The sequence below is a fragment of the Chinchilla lanigera genome, unplaced genomic scaffold (genome assembly GCF_000276665.1).
Source record: "Chinchilla lanigera isolate Chin_1 unplaced genomic scaffold, ChiLan1.0 scaffold00033, whole genome shotgun sequence".
Lineage (NCBI taxonomy): Eukaryota > Metazoa > Chordata > Mammalia > Rodentia > Chinchillidae > Chinchilla > Chinchilla lanigera.
In genome coordinates this window covers 19,444,539-19,456,401 of record NW_004955434.1, presented here as the reverse complement: position 1 = coordinate 19,456,401, position 11,863 = coordinate 19,444,539, and the positions used below count along the sequence as shown (strand labels likewise).

Here is an 11,863-nt window from a genome sequence, read left to right as displayed (position 1 = left end):
GCCCGCCGTGCTCGCGGCTGCGCTGCGCGGGGAGCCGGGGGCGAGGCGCGGAGGGGCAGCGGCCCAGAAAGTTTGGTCTTGGACCGCGCTCAAGTGAGGGAGGGAAGTTCCCGGTGCCTCCTCCTCGGCGCGCCTCGCGCTCGCGGAAGCCTGCTGCAGACCCACACAAAGCGAGTTAGTGCCCTCCGCGCGGCGGGGCAGTGCGGGCAGAGGCGCCGGGGCGGCTCCAGTCCTTCAGGAAGGGGTGTCTCTCCGCTCGAGAACGCAGTGCATTTGCAAACAAGCCTTTTCTGTACGTGAGAGTTCACAGACGCTTGATACTTTGAACCAGATGATACAAATGGTTGACAACCGAGGAAAGCAAACAGTTCTGGGCTGCAGACTGCCCTCGTTTAGAAATACATCTGCCACAGAGAGTGCACGCAGCCAGGGTCTTGTAGCGTTTACCTGCGAACAGTTCTACCGCACACTGCTAGGCAGGATAAAGGCATTTGAATAAGGTGTATGTTGACATCCTGTAGAGGGACCCTGATTACTGCTGATACAGTAAGTTGGGATTTAAATGCAATCAACACAAACTCCGTAAGCAACTCTTCATTTGCAATTTCCCATTCTTTCCAGTAAAAAAGTTCATTGCCTCGAAGAGATGCTCCTTGTCGCTACAGAACGCTTTGGAGAGCTGCTTGTCTGGAGCGTGGTCCTGCCTGGGTGGCTGTGTGGTTGGCACACGGTGTGTTTTCCCCAACCTTAGAACCAGATAACTCACACCACGCTTTTAAAATTAGATGTCACCTTCAGGGCTTTCCTTGAGATAGTGTAGGTCGTGTGTGTGTGTGTGTGTGTGTGTGTGTGTGTGTGTGTGTGTGTGTGTGTGTGTTTTGAAAGGGAGGATTCGCTTAGGTCTCCCTCTAGGTAGAAAAGAGTTAATAAAACCAGATAGAGATAATGATCAATTGATAAATGGCTATTGAACCACATAGATGGTGTTAGATTGCTTCTTTGGCACTAGCCCATTTCCAAGTAGATTTGAATCTAAGGACACTTTAAGTTGTAGAAAACATTTGAGTTTATATAAAGTTATGAATGAGGGAAATAATTTTAAATCATTCAGAGAGAGAAACTTGCACAGTTTAAGCTGTCACGATGACTTTAACCCAGCTGTTTGAATATACACAGATTTAATTTGTGTGTGCATGTGTGAATGTGTGTATAACAGAGAACGTCGATGGCTATAAGAGAGTAAAATATGGGCAGGTAATCTACCTGTGATGATACCGTATAAAACTATGTAATGTTAATTACATTATTTATTGAACTGCTAGAATAAAGGGATAAGTTATAAATTTAAAAGGTATTGTGAATGAATTGTACTTAAAAAAATTTTTTTTTGGTTTTGATGTAGTGATTCCTTTTCCCCCCTTTTTTGGTCATAGTTATGAAATATTTACCTTCCATGCATTTTTGAAAAGCATGTAAAAGAGGTTGTAAATTTACATGTGTGTGACTTATTTTCTTCCGTCAAGATGACATTTTAGTTTCTGTAAATGTTGTGTAAACTTTAAATTCAAACTATGTATAAATCTGTGTTTACATATTTAATATGTTTGATTTCCTTATAGTTAGCAATGCTGATTCAGTGTGCCTGTGTATGTGTGTGAGAGAAACATCACTTTTTGATATTTCTTGAAGCCATTAGTTTTGAGGAATGTTAGTTTCAGTATCCACATTAAACAACTGTATGTTAAAGGTTAAAAATTTGTCAGATTTAATCAAGTATATAGAAATCTATATATCTCATTTATAAGGCATAAAGAGGTTTTCTAAATGATTGCTTTAATGTGTAAGTAAAAAATTTTATTCAGCTCATAAAATGAATAAAACCTATTGGGCATATTTTTATTTTAAAAAGTTTTCTTTAGTAGTATAAATTGGGCATATTTTTTATTTTGAAAAAGTTTTCTTTACTAGTATAAAATTGTAGTGATTTCCCTGATTGTTTCTTTAAAAATTAGGAAGACCAACTTTTGTATGGCTAATAAAAAATATTTTAAAGTTTACTTAAAAAAATTTGCCATCAGTACTTAACTGCACAAAAACTTGTGGGAAATGTCTCCTGAATACTGAAAGTTAATCTATGTTTGGATCTTCTACAGGTTAACTAGGAAGTAGGGATCTAAAAATCTGTATCTTTTATGTGAGCAAAATTGGATTTCCTTAAATGTGAATCTTTCATTCTGTCTAATAGTAACAAAAAGCACAGTCTAAAGCCAATTTAGATTTGTGGGATTATGTGTGTTACCTCAAAGTTTGAGATATGACTATTAGACCCTGTTTTCCTTCCTCTACATTTTTTTCTCCCACATTATGATTTTCTCAAAAAGAATCCTTTCTTTGTATACCGATGAGTACTGGTGAGCCTTGGAGGACGTAACTCCTGGTTTTTGTAAAGGGAGTTCTCACATCAGTTTGATCAGTGACAGACAGAATGACCAGCAGCCTTTCACTCTTTCTTTTCTCCCCGGCTCCTACCACCTTATTTCTCCCAATATGACTTAATGAGATACTGTTACAAGAAAAAAAGCCTGTTTCTGGAAGCTTTTTTTCTAATAAGACTTTAAAAGGTGGTGTTCTATTTTTGTACATATTTTTATACATCTGAAAGGATAGCAAATAAAATTCTTGTAGCTATCTCAAGAGCTAATCTGTTTCAAAATCTTCAGAAACAAAACCACACAGGTAAATGGCCATCGTCTGTATTTCACATTTTACTAGACGCATTTACCTTTTATTAATGATGAAGTACATTTAACCTGTTTCAAATAAAATGTAGATTCCTTAATAAGGTCTCTTTTTAGACTCAAATGAAATACTAAGTTAGAATTATAAATGACTCTGTGCATCATTATGTAGTAATTTAGGATTCACCCAATGATGTAACAGAATTAACAACATAATTTCATTGTGAAACTGTGTCTTATTAAAGAACAACGTCTGACATTCTCTTAGAGTTGCTTTATTTAACTTCATGCAAATATTATTAGTAGTGACATTTTTCTATTGTGCATTAGATTCTCTCATTAGCATGATGTGTTAGTTATCACCAGAGAAATCATTTCTTAGATAGGTAAGGGGCAAACCAAGAAAGCTAAAAATTAAATCAGCGATTTACATTAATACCAGAGCGTCTGCTCACCAGAGATATGACAGAGTAAAGCAAACTTTCTTACTAGTATAAAATACAGCACTTTTCAGGGAAATGATAAATAAAATATAAGCAAATACAGCATTGCTTGGATGCTGCATCTATTTAAAAAGTGTGCTCTACATGCATTTTTCTTCCAGCAGTCTTTGGTTCTTGCCGTTATAAAGACAAATAGACTCTGATTCTGTGGGATCTGTATTTTAAAATGAAAATAATGGTTTTGTCTGACTCATAACCCTCCAAAAATCATTTGAATGTTTATTCACTAATAATTTGAAAGGTACATCCACAGTATTTCTTGTAAGTCACATGCATAATTGTACATTGTGTTTTGATTCTTCTTTATAGTTCACACATTTTTATTCTAAACTCTGTCCCACTCAAATGGACATCCCTTTTTAACACAGGATGAATATTCTCATTTAATCACAGCCCCGGGTAAAGTGGTTGATAGTTAATGGTCTTTGAAAACGACTTTCATTGCCAGCATTGTCTATCACCATGTTTCTTTCTGTACTTTTTCTTTCTTCCTTTTTTGCTTCTGTTTGTGTATTTTGGTAAACCTGTCTTACTAAAAATGCATGAAATTGACCAAACTATAGTCCTGATGATCAAAGGAAACTGTATTAGGAGGCATTTAATTTTAGCCTGTTGATTATTAGGCTCCTATCTCAGATTTCAGTCCCTGTCTAATTTTAAGTGGTAACATGTTTTATTTTGAAGTTTTAACAATAGACATATTCAAATGGAGTTCTTAATGTTCATTCTGGTAATGTAATATTAATATTTGGGTAAGTGTTAAAATATAAATTGTAGCATAGAGACAGGTGTTTGTGTTTTGGTCTATACTTTGTAAATCTATGGCTAACTAGCAGATCACTTAACAGGTGACATTGTAATGATTATAATGAGATAGGAAAGTAGTAGGTCATGCACATGTGGTATTAAATGTATATGTACAAGTTAATGCAGATAAAACATGTACAAATATATTCTCAGCTGTATATGTTAGAAACCTCTGTACAGATTTCACATTTATTTTTAACAGGATACATTTAAATGAATTTGAACATAGTAGGTTACTGATTTTTTTTGTTTGGAGACACGGTCTCACTATGTAGTGGAGGCTAGCCTTGAACTCACTGTGATCCTCCTGCCTCAGCCTCCTGGGTGCTGGGATTACAAGTGTGTACCACCATGCCTGGCTAGCTTACTGTTTTAAAATTAATTTTCTCACCTTTCTGTCATCTGTAAACAGGTCCATTGTGTTTGTACAATTTTAAAGCCTTTTTTAAAAGGTGAGTCAAGTAACTGTAGTTGGAAACTAAATCCCTAAAGCTATAGATAACTATAATTGTAGATATTTTAATAATTATATTTATAAATGTATCTTCACATTCACTGATAAATCCAATTATTCATGCATAGCTTTATGAAAATTGATTAATGCAGTAACAGGACAGATTCGGGCTTCTGCAGCAGCATAGCCTCCCACTCCTGTGTCAGGGTTAAGAGCCTCCACAGATCCTCCCTAACTAATTAGATGCTGAGTAAGGCATCGCTGAGAAGTTGGGGCAAAAGTGAACGGGTCACAGCCAAGGCAGGATTGCAAGGACTCCAGTGATAGTGAAAGCATTCCAGTTTGCCAGGTCGTTGTGACACAGGGAGCTGATTCCAAAGGAACAGTCCGTTACAGATAGTGAGCTGGCGTCATCCACTTCAATGAAAAACAGAAATCCTGATGCTTCCTTGTCTCTACCTTACATGCACTGTACACGTTCACGTAAAGAGAGCTGCAGTGGAATCCGCTGCTGTCAGGCTGCAGGGGTTTTGGGAAGGTGGGCCTTACAGACACAAGCCAGTCATGATGTTAAGGAGGCGCTTCCTGGTTTTGGCCCTCTAGATTAGAATATATGTCAAAGTAAATGAAGGGGAGAAACTGGGGTATGTTTCTACCTTTTTTCAGTAATTTGAGTCCTCCTGGTAAGTTGTTCTGGGCGTTAACCCCTTTGCTCCCCCTGTAGAGAAAATACTGTCAGAGAACTTGGTGAGGGTGGGAAAGCACAGTGAATTGTGGGATAACTTTTTTAGTCAAAGAAGTTTTCTCTGTGACTCTGTTTGTTAATGTTGAAAGAACATGGGAGGTAATGGTTCCAAGATTTCCTTTCATGTAAGGTTTGGAGCCTGGGCTTGTTACGTGGGTAAGAATGAATTCTTCACCACGTGCAAATCCTCTTTACCTTTCACGGTGTTTGTTAACTGCCTAGTGACCACCCTTCTGTAGGCCTGGCTTGGAAAACTGTTTAGGGGAGATAGAAAATGATCGATACACTGCTGTCTGCATAGCCGGTGCCATTTCTACTTCCAGAAAAGCAGTTGGCTTCCACGTGTTGTTCGGTAATCCTTATCTACTGAGGGACGTGGGAGACTGGAGGAAGGCAGTCAGGACCCTTTCGGGAAACTCTGATGGCTTGTAAGCTAAAGAGAGAGGAAAAAAGCAAGGGGCAAAATCCAAAACAGCCTTTATATTCTGACAAATAAGCAAAACAATAAGTAACAGAGAAATGATTTTTTCTGTAAGATAAACTACTAAACACACAGGAAAAACAAGGTGAGAAATTACTCTGAGCCGCTCAAGGTGGAAGAGGTTGTGATATGCTCAGGTGACGTACCCAAAACGATGCCCAGGACTTTGCCGTCCAGACTCCCCGCATTTCCTCATTGAGCACCATCTGCACTGCTGTCTTCCCCAGGTTGAGCAGAAAGTTTAGGGAATAGGAAAAATAAAAGTATTGATTCTTTTTTAATTTGTGCACTCCCTGTAGGAAGCCTCACAAATTTCATTGTGTATACCCAAACCCTCAGGTGAAAACTTTATGACGGGAGTTCATCGGGGTGAGGACAGTGTGCAGTCATTCTGTTCCAACCCTGCATGCAGCGCTTTAAGCCGCAGAGAGCAGAGAGCAGAGAGCAGAAGAGAGGAGCGCTGTATCTTTTCATTCACAGAGCTTTCCCTAATGGAAATGCTCCTGGAAAAACAGTGCATGAAACTGGTGAGTTTAGAAATCAGATTCTTGGCTTATTAATCATCATTCCAATTAAAGAAAAGAATTGATTCTTCAAAAACAAAATAATATCCTTTTGTTTTTCTTTAATTAAGCCCATCAGTTTTTCATTTCTCTCTGTAAAGAAAAATAAAATAATCCTGAACTGTAGCAAGTTACTCATGGAAGCAACGTGTTCCCTTGAGTGTATCTGACATCTTAGTTATTCAGTACTTTGGACTGCAGTGTTATTTTGCTACTGTCTTCAGTGCTTATGTGTCACGGGGGGTGTTGATTTATAAATCTTACTCCTGTTTGGTTGAGAGAAATTTGCTTAATGACCTGAGCACAAGATCAGTTTGTTCAATTTCCTCTCTCCTAGACCTGATTTCTTCCCCACTTCACTCTCCTTACTTTTCACTTCTCTTGCTCCAGTTCCTTCTTATTTTCACTGGCACTTACAAAAGAATTGAAATATACTTGAGACGAACGGTAACTGAACAAAGCCCGGTTTTGCCAGTGCATGGTTCTGGCGCAGATGTGGGGAAGACGAGCCACCCACACACGTGTGTGGTGACAGCGGGGCCTGTTCCAGCTCTGCCAGAGGAGGGTTCTCTAAGGATGTGGCAGAAACGTGTGACTAGGCCTTGAGAGGCAGTTCAGTGTGATCCTTCACCTGTCTAAGAAAGTATTTAACTGAAGAGAGATTTTCCTTTCTTCTTTTTCTTCTTTTTTACAAACAATTCTTGGATTTATCATTTTATACCTTTGGGCTTGCATCTGAATTTCCTTAGAGGAAAAGATAAAATTGCGACATAGTGGGTAGCAGGTATGATTTTGGACAAATTGTAGCTAGTAGGAGTAAACTGAAGCATTTAAGAAAAGGATTGAAATGAAAGGAGGGTCAGTATGAGCAGTGACATTATGAAATGGAAATTTAGAGCATGCGGCACACGGAACAGTGGAGGAGAACTCATGACTGCTTTGTATTTAGTAAACTTTAACTCACTGTCTCAAGATGCATAGAGATTGTTGAAAATTGACGCAATTAAAAATTACTCCATGGGAAAGTCATAGCTTCCAGGGTGTACCTGCTGTGCTGTCGTGTGACTGTCACGAATTTTTCAACTTTATTAAGGTGGTTTTTAGTAGGTATTGGTTCTCTTGACTCTTGTTTAGGGTTCATATTTGACGATAAGAGTGTGTGAACTGGATGTCTAAAAGAAAAATTTCAGGATAATGAATACGTGACAAAAAATAATTACTTTCAGCTGGTTTAACATAATAACAAAACTAATATTAAAATGAGAACCTCCATTAGCAGAGTTTTAATAATTTTTTTTCCTTCCATTAAAATTAAAGCAAGAAACATTTCGCTGATTAAATATCATTAGGATGACTACTTGGGGCACCTAGCCAGGCATGGGTAAAGGAAGCCACCCTCTGCCGTGCCTCTGCCAGTGCCAGAGGGCGGTGGACATGGTTGGGATGGCACTTGAAGATAGGACAGTGATTATACGACGGAGCATATTCATGAGAGTGTTCATTCAGCGAGAACGCCTGCAAACATTGCATGTGTGATGTCAGGTCAGAGCCTAACACTCACCGTTTATCTGGTATATTATCTTACTCTGGTTTGGTTTTTTTTGATTCTTTGTTTTTGGGTATATATGCTAGAATACCAGAATGAACCAAAACCAAAGTGCTGCTCTAGGCTTTGGGGAAGGACTTCCTGTCTTGCTCTGAATACTAAAAATCCCCTATTGCCGTGGGATGACAGTACATTTACATGTGCTACCTCGACACGTATGAAGTGTGTAACCGTACCCTTGGCTGGTTGATGACAATTCAGTGATTTATTTTTAGGTCTGGTGAAGTTGTGTTAATAGCTGCCCTAAACGTGGTGAGTGTAAGAATGGATTGCCCCACAGGGGCCTCCCTGTCCTAGGAGTCTAATGGTAATGGTGCTTTAGACGACACAGACATGTTACTTCTTGAGCAGATTTTTTTTTGGTGAAGCTTGGGGTCGTTCTTTGGGATGTAGCATTGTTATTTCTTATTTTGTAAATTGCCATTTCCAACAAGAGGGAAATCACAGTTTTCTTCAGATAAGTTTCCAGGTTTTAAGTTTTAGGTGATACATTTCGAGTAAGAATGAAGCTGGAAGAGACGCACGAAGATGACATGCTGACTCAACTTGGAAGGCCTCACCCTCTGCCTTCCAAGCCACTTGACTTTGTTCTTCTGCACACATTTGACAAGCAGTCACAGGACTGAATGAGTCTATGGCAGTAGTTGTATTTTCTACTAACTAGAGTTCATTGGAGAGAGGGATTTTTTTCCTTTACTTTTAAAATTTATTCTAAATTACGAAGGAATGTGGATAGAAGGGTTAGCTGTCCACCGTCTGGGAGAGCTAGTTGCAGTAGCCAGCGTGGGAGCCAGCACTCTGGCTTAATACAGGTGAGGTGTGTTACAGGAGTGAAGGTTTTGTGCACATAATGAGCCCCTCCTGCCTGTCAGCTTGGTTTTTCATGCACCATTGTTGTTCAAATAAGAAAGAGAGAGTGTTCACAGCCTGTGGTAAGATTAGAGTAATGAAAATGAAGTGTTAATCTGTTGATAGGAAGCACATCCCATGTGCTGTATCCCAGCCACATTCATGCATGTATAATATATTCCAGATTTTCTCATGACCAGAGAGGCCTGGATGTTCATTATATTAAAAAACTCTTTTGTTAAAAGTGAGTAGTTGGCTGTTGTGACTTGTATTTTAAATAATTTCTTAATAAACCAACTTGTGCCTCTTTTCTGAAAATTCTGATAACTCACTGCTCTTGTGTGTGCACTACTGCACTTTTGATTTTATTCCTTTATAAATTCAGAATGCGAAAATGATCCTCAAAATAAGCCTATGTGAAGGGGTCCTTTTGTAGAAATGAGTGATTATTAGAAAGGAGTTAAGTGAGAGCAGTACTTTTCTCCTCATACAATACAAAGTAAGTAACGTTAAATATTCCTTATTTTGTGTTTCATTTTTCATCTTAAAACAATACAGTGAAAACAAAAAAGGTGACATCAGACGTCTTCCAGAATTGCTTTCCGTATTTGCAGTCAGCTGCTGTGTATGAACCCGAGGAGATTAGCTTCAAGCTTCGGTCATCATGGGAGACAACTGTATTCGTTCGTGAAACTGTCTTTCCAGAAAGATGCAGAAGGTCAATCAGCGGGAATATACTGAGATACATTTTTCCTAGAATTTTTTGGGGTGCTGGAGATTGAACCTAGGGCTTCATGCATGTTAGGCAAGCATTCTGCCACTAAGCTACTGCCTTAGCCCCCTTTTCCTAGGATTCTTGTTTTTTAGAAACCATTTTAATAATTATTTAAGTTTTTTTTTTAATTATTCCTTTAATAAAGAAATTAAGTTTTGTCTTAGATTATGGGACGGTGTTTTAAACAATAATGTGAACATTGGTTCTGGGCCTTCTGTATGTATGCTGTCCTACATAAAATTATCAACTTAGGAAATACAGCACCTTATGAAATGGTTTGAAAAGAAGTGTAAAAGGGGAAGGGAGAGATAAATTAATAACAGAATTCCAGGTGTCTGTTCCTAATTGCTTGAATTTTAAACACAGTGGAAATTAAGAAAAGTTTTCCCATAAGGAATATATCATACTGTCACTCAGATAGCAGGCCTAAAAATGCATTTATGGAGTTCATACTCAGTGTTTTCTCCTTTCTTGTGCAAGTAGGAGCAAAAGGATGCAGTCTGATCATTATGACTTTGTGAACTATTTACTTAAGTTGTTAAAATTGTCAAGAATCAAGAAAATTTGGGTATTAACGTCTGGGGAGTAAATTTGTCATATATTCAAGAATTACCTTTTTTTGGTAAAAATGGCAGAAAAATGTTTCTCTTAGGAAGGAAACATTTAATTAAAATAATATTTCAAATGCATGGTCCCATGATGAAATAATTTGAAAAACACTATGCTATAATTTATTTAAATCTTACTCTGACAAGTAGATATATGGCTGGTCATCGCCTGCTTAGTACAATTGGCTTGAATATTTAAGCTTTTTTTGATTGTGGTGATACATCAGAGATAACTTGTTTTTAAAATAGTTGGGTAAAATGAAGAAGTACTTTCTTTCCTCTGCTAAACAGGATATTTTAATTTGTTATAAAATCTCTAACAGGTAGAAATGATATATTGTGGGTGATTAGAAATAATGAAACATAAAATATTTTCTCCTCGCACTTGCTTTCAGTTAAGAGCAAAAGCAAGTAGAAGTGGATGGTGAAAGTTTTCATAGACATCTGCTTTTCAGTAATAGTCATTTTTAAAGAAATATGCCATGACTTGTTGGGTCATTTGAACCCATAGTAATAGCTGTTTCATGTAAGCAGAAATGTCAGATGGTGGCATACATATGGAGCCGGTAAAGATCAGTATTTGTTTTGATAATATTCCTGCATCTTAAATGTTGACTTTTAAAATTTACCTCGAAGACATATCCTATTTTCACATTAGGATCCGTTTTCACTTAAGCACATGATAGCTCTAGCAAGGGATTGCAGAAGTGTTAACATGGAAAGGAGCAGAATAGATGTAAATCTGAGTAATAGCTTGACGCGAGCATCTTTTCTGGACTGCAGGGAAGAATGTAGTTGATTAGAAACCAGTGTAAAAGTTTATTGCGCCACTATATAAAGGTAGGCAGTTCTGGATTTGCTATTTTAAACATTTTTAAATTATAATAATGAGTGTTCCATGCCTGACCCTGATATTGCAGTGAAAAATGTATTTCGAAGTGAAATCTCCTACCCATTGTCTTACATGGTAAAGTCACGAAATATGTATTTTAAAATCTCTCTTTCTAGAACACCCTTGTCTTTCTCTTCCACAAACTCTGCAAACTTTCTTTGGAGTAATAGGAAAGTATAAAGATCAAGAGTTGCCCATAAGGTCTCGGTGGAGGTAATGAAAATTAAACCCCTGGAGTGGGCTGCTGGTAGCTACTGTGGTGGGCCAGGAGCCTGGTGTCTCCACCCCAGGGAAGGGGCTGCTCCTTAGTCCCTGCCAGTCATGTCAGGTGAGAATGCAGCTCCACACGGCCGGATCCCCTTCTCCTTTCTAGTGAGAAGCCAGAAATCCAGTTTTTATGTAAAATCTCTTGATTTTGAAATCTTGGCAACCTATTCAAATATTTTAAAAACTGTGTGGTCCAAAGAAAACTCATCTGCAGGCTATATTCAGCCCATTGGCTGCCAGATGAAAACCTCTGTTTTACATAATATTTTAATGGGTGAAGATAATAGTTCCATTGCATGGGATCATTCATCTTGGGAATTCCCCTCTGGGATGTACCGAGTTCTTCTTTTGACCCCCACAGTTAAAGAGTGTCGTAATTGTATTTCTTGTGTTGTTAGTTTGGATGTATATGTACACACTTCCTGTGACACATTGCCAAAGTGAAATGAATTGGCAAAGCTCAAGTGATTTGAATAAAGGTAGAAATGTGAGAATTTTAGGCTATAAGAAAGAAAAGATTTCTAAATTCTAAAGAGAAACTCTTGATTTATGTAATTAAGGTAGAGCTCAATTCA

The 11,863-nt window shown here is 38.0% G+C and overlaps 1 protein-coding gene across 5 annotated transcripts in view; it reads left to right on the top strand.

The window, feature by feature from the left end:
* Positions 1 to 11,863, top strand: part of Bnc2 (basonuclin 2) — a 412,238-nt gene that overhangs the window by 112,582 nt on the left and 287,793 nt on the right. The window lies entirely within an intron of this gene.